The sequence below is a fragment of the Patagioenas fasciata genome, chromosome W (assembly GCF_037038585.1).
Source record: "Patagioenas fasciata isolate bPatFas1 chromosome W, bPatFas1.hap1, whole genome shotgun sequence".
Taxonomy (NCBI): domain Eukaryota; kingdom Metazoa; phylum Chordata; class Aves; order Columbiformes; family Columbidae; genus Patagioenas; species Patagioenas fasciata.
This window is the reverse complement of record NC_092559.1, coordinates 69,787,051-69,794,803: the sequence shown is the minus strand read 5'-3', so window position 1 is coordinate 69,794,803 and position 7,753 is coordinate 69,787,051.

The following is a 7,753-nucleotide window of genomic DNA, read 5'->3' as shown; positions in this document are numbered from 1 at the left end:
CAGAGGTCATGATCAGTAGGGTGCGCAGAGCCAGGCAGAGCAGAGCTGAGCCAGGCTAAGGCCCTCTTTATTAAACTTTCACAATTTATAGGTTTACAGATATGGGCCTGGACTAAGAGGTTAGATAGGATGTTTTTTCAATAATTGTTATTCCAAACACACCACACTCATGTTGTGACTGTTTTCAGTCACGTTCCCACTCATTCACAGCCCAGGTCCAACATTCATATGTCACACATACTTTGGGGGGGAGGTTTCCAGCCTGAGATACCATTCTGACGAGCATTCTTACAAGCCTGGGCTATCACTCCTTCCAATTATGAAAACATACTTCCGTACAACCTGCCCAAGACCCTTTATATTTTGACTAATTGCTGTGATTTAATCATGTTAGTATTCTTTCTTCTTTACCATCCAGATGGTCATGTTAGTATTAATCTTCCTTTATCATCCAGGTGGCTGGAGCTGTACGTCCCACATCTCCCCCTGTTTTGGAACATTGGGTTCACCATGAGCGCAGCAAGGACTCTGACTTTATTCTTCTTTACATTCTTTATCATTCTCCAGTTTATTTGGAGGACTACAAGAAAAAATATTGCACAAGCACATCCAATTCCCACAAAAACTCATGTATGTGGATCGAGGCCTGAAAAACATGTTTTTGGGTTTAACCACTTTACACTATTAGAAAATGCCATCCATTATGTTTTTCCATGTTAATTCTTGGAAATCATGCAATTGTTTTTGCAGGGCACTGGTTAAATCCTGAACCAGGTCTTGCACATTAGCTGAAAATGTTCTCTGGAGATGTTGTTTCACTTGATTCTACTCATAAACACTATCATTCCATTTTAATGGTGTTACACATAAATTCTTTTGAGTATATTCCCAATCACAATGAAGTTTTATTCTGGTAGCCAAAGTGTTCTGTCCATCTCCTATTCACAACAGAGTTGCTTCACATATATTTATTGCAGAGGTGTGAATAGTTGTCAAGTTTTATTCTTCCCCTGAGATGAGTGCTCTTCAGTCTCAGCAGAAGTTGACTTTACAGAAAGAAGTTTGACTCCTTCTTTATATGACTGAGCCTGTTCAGTGCCATTCTCTTGTCTCTCTGGAGTTTTCTTCTGGCACATTTTGTACAGAGCCACCAGTGAGAGGACAGTGAGGGTAATGACTATCAAGGTGATGACAATTGGCATAAACAGGGTTAGTAAAATTGACCACATAAATATAATCCTTCACTGATACCTGTACATCGGCAGCAGCTGCCAACACATAAGGGTGTGAAATACAAATCATAACTGTGTCATTATGCTGGTGAGTGAGATTTAATGTGTATTGATTTGTTTTTTGTTATAATTTCCATGGGCCACATGCCTCATAAAAAAAGGCAAGGCCAGGTTTTCAAATGAAATGGACTAAGGCTATCGTTTACTTGTACCTGCAAAACCAGTCCTGACAACCCACCTTCTGACCACTTTAATGTCTCATTGCTTACTTGTGAAAAATTAACAGGCTTAGACTAATATGAAATCAAACGTCCTCTGGGTCCCCAGTCCCAGTAATGTAAATCTGTACGATTTTGACATGCTGGTGCCTCTAATTCACAGGGGGCCCAAAACATCTCCTGTGGTTACTTAAGACACCCTGCATGTTGGAATGTCCGCAGGGGTTTTCAAAGCAGAATTGTGACTTATATCTCAGTGTTCAAGACCCGGAATGGAAATAAAAGTTAAATTGCCTTGAACTACCCCTCCATCTTCTTGTTGTTGATAAAACAAGTGAAACTTCTGTGTCATCATTAAACAATTGTTAATTAGTTTGTTAGAAACACATATAGGAGGGGTCTCAACAAAATACTGTTGCGTTTGATTAAATTTAATCCAATCCTTGTTTTCCAACAATTGACCTGCTGATGGTATCCATGCACCACCTACCCAGTGCATGTCATTGTTGGAAAGAGGGATTTCAGAATTCCACCATGTTATAGGTCTAAAAAGAGGTGGATCCACGATGTAACCCCAATATACATGCTCTTCCTCTACAGTTGGAATCATACCAAAACTGATCATCACAAAACAGAAACTTACTGCACTGTTGCAGGAGATGATAGTCAAATAGGCTAAGAAGGTGTTAAATGGAGTGAGGGGGCACCTGCGGCTGCCGTCATAATACTTGTATTTTGTTGTAACTTCTTCAGCTGCCCCCAGGTAACATCACTTGCCTCTTCCTTCAGTCTCTTCCATTTCTTCTTCCGTTTCTTCTGTCTCTGCTGCAGGGACAGACGTTGCATCTCTGGCATTGGGTTCGGTGCTGTGTTTTTCCAACTCATAGTAAGGTTTAACGTATTTCACAGGAAGCCACCTTGGTCCTGTTGAAAGAAGAACACACGCATATCTCCTTCCCCAGGTGATTAACTCTACAGGTCCTTGCCATATACTGTTACACAGGGGATCCTGATTGTCGAGGTTTTGATTGTGGGGTGACAATAAAACCCCGGCAGATGTATTATTAACCCCCTCTCTCCCCCCTTCCCCCTTCAGTCCCTCCCTCTCCCCGCTTTCCACTAAGGACAGGTGATCGGGAGGGAAAGAAGGACAGAGAGAAGAGAGTTGGAAAAATTAAAAATGTTTTACTAATGCTACTAATAAGAATAGAGAAAATAATACACAATATACAAAACCAATCTTGAAAGTCCCAGTAACGGCAGGGCCAGTACCCAAAGTCCTGGACTGGACTCTGCAGCCAACAGGAAGTGGATTCAGTCTGCCACTAGGCCTCAGTTTGCAGGGACGACTAGCAAGGTCCTCTCCTAATGTTGGCCATAAGGAAAAGGGACGAGATCCTTGTGATCTCCCACTTTTATATGAAGTATTCACGTGAATGGGATGTTACACTCCATTGGTCAGTTTCTGGTCACCTGTTTCTCATTGCCCCTCTCACGAGATGTGCATCCATCCTTATCAATAACCTTGCATTCCATTGCTATGTTTACCAAAACATCTGGCTTTCCAGGAAAATGCAGCTAATATGAAAGCTTTAGCTGACAGGCAAATTCACTAAAAGAGAAACTTGTTTTTAACAAAACCAGGACACTGATACAAAATCTTTGGTCTCTGAGACAGTGAATCTGGAACCCGGAAGTGTTTTTCCACTGCTGTGATAGAGGAGGGAGGCATAGCATGATTCAAAAAGTTTAAAGTATATGTTACATTGTCTAATTGTTCTTGAGGCATCATATTCCCCCTTTTTTGCTTTAACAACATTTGTTTCACTGTGGAATGTGCCCATTCAATAATAGCCTGTCCAGTGACAGAATGTGGAATACCTGTGACATGCGAAACATCTCATTGCTATAAAAAATATTGCGTGGATCTGGCAGTGTAGCCAGGACCATTGTCAGTTTTAATCTGTTGTGGCGCACCCAGCATAGCAAAGCAGTGGGTCCAATGGCACTGAATAGCCTCGCTTTTCTCACTAGTATAAGCAGATGCAGAAAGTATACCTGAAAAAGTATCTATAGAGACGTGTATATATTTCAAATGACCAAAAGATGAGATGTAAAATCAGACTGCTAAATGGCATTAACTGTGAGCCCACAAGGGTTAACTCCAAGGAAGAGTAAATTTGTAATAAGGCCTTGACATTCCGGGCAAGAGTGAACTATGTCTTTCGATTGTTCGACTGTGAGATCAAACATCTTTTTTTAAAGCAGCAGCATTATGATGGAAGAAAGCACGTGATGCCCTGTCAGACTGGAGGCAGACTGTAGCTACAGTATAAGAGTCAAATTTAGGGAATTTTTCCTGAGAATTTTGTCTCTTGAAAGTCTGTTCTGCATATGGTTATCAGGCCTCCCCTGAAAGTTTGTCTTCGGAGCTCTAAATACAGACTCTGGAGTAAATGGTTATCAGGGAGAGAAGAATACTGAAAGTTTGCACTGCGATAGGTACAGACCTCACCTGAAATTCTGCCTCTGGAGCTCCAGGACACAGACTCTGGAGCGAACAGTTGTAATGGAGGGAAGACACCTGAAAATTTGCTTTGTGAACAGGTACAGGCACCTGGAGAGAAGGTATGCAGCATTTGGCTTGGCATATTTCCCCCATGCAGTAAATAATAGAGTAAACCTGCCACTGAACTCTTAAGTTGCACTTCTCTTTAAGATATCTAAACATTGCTCTGCAGTAAGCAGAACCCTAAATTACTCCCGTGAGACACCTGGGTACACATCATAGAAAAATTTAAAAGTGAAATAATTATGTTCACTCACAGCTAAGTATTAACTATTCATATATAAGTATTGAGTTTGCATAGACTTTCAAATGTACAAAATGAAACATGGCTATGTATTTATTTCTTGTTATATATTTTCAGTTCTTGTAACAGTAAGTTATTCTTGTGACGGACTGATATAATTTGACAGTATACTATGTATTGCTGGATCTCTTACAAAATTACTGTCTTGTAGACAGGAATAAACTAGTATTACTGCCTCTGCCTCTGCCTCTTATTTGCAGAAGAAAGCTTTCTTAATTTTTTTTTTTTAATTTCAGATGTATGAAAATGTCTGATAAAAAAATAAGTACTGTGGCAGTTGCACACACCCTGATGAGGTCCAGAGCTTTCAATATGACAGTTCATGGCTCTTTAGCACCTTTTGTGCCTCACTGTGGCTGTCCTTACATATTCATCTTGGTTGATGCTGACACTCACATCCCCCCCACCCCAGGACATGGTGACTGGGGTCACTGTACACCTCCTCTGACTGAGGGAGCAGGAGGGGTGAGACCCTCAGTCAATAGACAGCGTCCTCAGCCAAGAAGGTGCTCAGAGCCAGAGAATCTTCCAGACCATGCTTGTAATGACCACAGCCAGATTTGACTGGGCTATACAATGAGGCCCTGCCAAAGATTCCCTTTGAATGGTCTTCTGTGAAGAGCCCTCTGTCGCGATTGAGATGGACAAATGACATAGACCAAGTTCTTCCAGGATGAAAGTAGTAAATGCTATTTATTGCCACAAGTGCATTTTTATACAATTTTACCAATTCATGTGTTTGTTCACTATTGGCTACAAGGTAAGTAGTAACATCTCATTGGCTATTTTTGCTATCATCAATGTTACTCTTTTACTACCTTCTCTCTCATGGGTATATCCTTAACATCTCCAGATACTCCTTTACTCCCATCTTTCTCACAGGTACGCCTTAATATCTTCAAGGCTTATTTCTGTTCCCATGCCCTCCGTCAGGGAATCCAAGGACCCACTGTAGTCCCCCACAATTCCCCCTTTTTGTGTTTGTGCTAAAAAAATTGCCTTCATTGCCCACTGCAGGGCCCTTTGCAGCAGAGAAATCATGCATGGCAACATTAGTAACACAACCACAGCAATCATCAAGACAATCAGTCCCATTTTCACTACTGATAACAACAACCCTGAAAGCCCCCAGCCACTAAACTATTTAATGAATCCCATCAAAATCTTCACATCCATGTCCTTGAGCTAATAACAAAAAGTCTATTGCGGCTCTATTCTGCACTGTAGCATGTCTTACAGAATCTACATCTAAAAAAAGTCCACTTAAAGCCTTAGAAGTTCTGTTAGTTTGCTTAGCTAGATAGCATCCTAATTTTTCTAAAGTATTTAAAGCTTTAGCTCTGACAACACCAGATACAAGAGATCCTAAATCTCTTAACCCTGATCCCCAAAGATCTACATTATCATTACATTTTGACTCATATACATGCAAAAAGCATTTTTTCTGTCTTGCTCTTCTGTGATCTATTATCATAGATACATTGGACGTTAAGACGTTAAATACATGCTCCTCTAACAGCATTAGAAGGAATTCCTGGTCAGGCTCTATCTCCACAGATCAAGAATATACCATACAGGAGGTTTTGGGGTCGCTGTCCCACATTATCAACAACACCCATTGGATTCTTCCGCAAGGCATTACACTGTTGAGTTTCAATTCTATAGTCACCAAGGGTAGCATTAACATTTTGCAGTTTTATCCATTCATGTTCTAGTATATTGTTCCGACACTTTTCACAAACCAGATGGATACAACCGTCCATGGGCATAGATGCCAGCAATTCCAGTTCCTGTGGTTCAAGATCTGCTTCTGGGAGGCAATTAATCCAAAGTGCCGTGTTGGTATTATTACAGTTCGTTGCAATGCCTTTGCACCGACCACTATTTTGAAACAATTGTGTGATTCTGCTGTAGTCATCAAGGGGGATGCCAACCAAGCATGTGTGGAACGGGTTTTCCAGAGACGCCATAGCTAGGCATATAGAGTCCTGGTCAGTCATGTTGGCTAAAGTAATCCACATGTTAATCTTTATCTGTGCAGGCATCCAAAATGCAGCAGCTGCAGCAATCATTGTCAGGAAGATAACACAGGTTTCACGTTTTGTGCTGGCAACCATTGCAGTCCTTGATCTATAAAGACACAAGCATAACCTTTTTCCCCAGGTTATCAATTGATGTGGCCTTTTCCATTGACCATTAACTAGTGATTTGACCACAACTAATGTAGGTTCCTTCTGATTTAGCATGGTTTTGGGTCATACTTGCAAAGTGTTTCATCACAGGGCAAATTTGGGCTGCACCACTTAGATATAAGTGATTCATCACATGCAATGCTTTTGACAATTGGTTTTGTGGTGTTTCCCCTGCTTCTCCCCCTTTTTGTTTTTGTAAAAAAAAACCAGTTCAGAATCAGATACGTGCGTTGGACCTTGACTACGTACTCAGAATCACAAATCAAATTTAGAGGTTCCTCCTTAAAAAGCTCTAAGTAATGTAAAGCTGCGCCAAGTTCTACTAATTGGGTTGAACCTTCAATAATTTTTACAGAATGATGCCAATTTTTATCTTCATGCCAGACCACTACAGCTTTATGAGACTTCCCAGAACCATCAACAAAAACTGTGCAAATATGTAGGATCAGACCAGATACAAGTATGGTCTGTGACCTGATGTTAAAGACTTGCAGGTTCTGCAGCAATTTACATTTAGGCATGCCAAAAGCTGTGCTGTTAAGGAAATTAGCTAGTGCAATTTACGAGGACATAGATTGCAATCAAAAAAATAAAAATTAAATTTCACAAATGGTACATATATGACAGATCGGTCATGGCCTATTAAGAACTGAATCCACTCTGTGTTTTTTGATCAGAGTAACAATCAGTTCTAAATGCTGAGTAATAGTTTTATGGAAAGACTTGGGCAATAAAAATCCATTCCAAGTATATCAATCTGTTTGCTTTCTCATCATATTGTCCTACAATAGCCACAGGTTGCCTCTGTGTTGTAGATATAAACAGACAAATCTGCAAGTATAATTGAATGTAGTCACCTTGTAAGGTTGTCATAAATTTGTTCATCAAAGTCTCTAACCCCATTTTGACTTTCATGTTTATGGGATATTATTTTTCCTTATCGGACTGAAGTCCTGTTTCAGTTCTATCAGTGTAGTGTTTGCTTTACCGATACTTCGTCTGCCCATACTAGTGGAAATACAGCATCCAAAATTTCCTTGGAGATTTCTTGCTTGCAGCAAGCAGATCTGCACCTTCCAAGCATCTTCTTATGGGACATACAACTAAACAGAATTCTCAGAAAACATTATTTGAGCTTACAATTTCCTTAACAAATCCTTACCTAAGAGAAGTATAGGGCTTTCTGGCAAATACAAGAATTCATGTATTAAAACTTTGTTCCAAATTTGGCATTACCT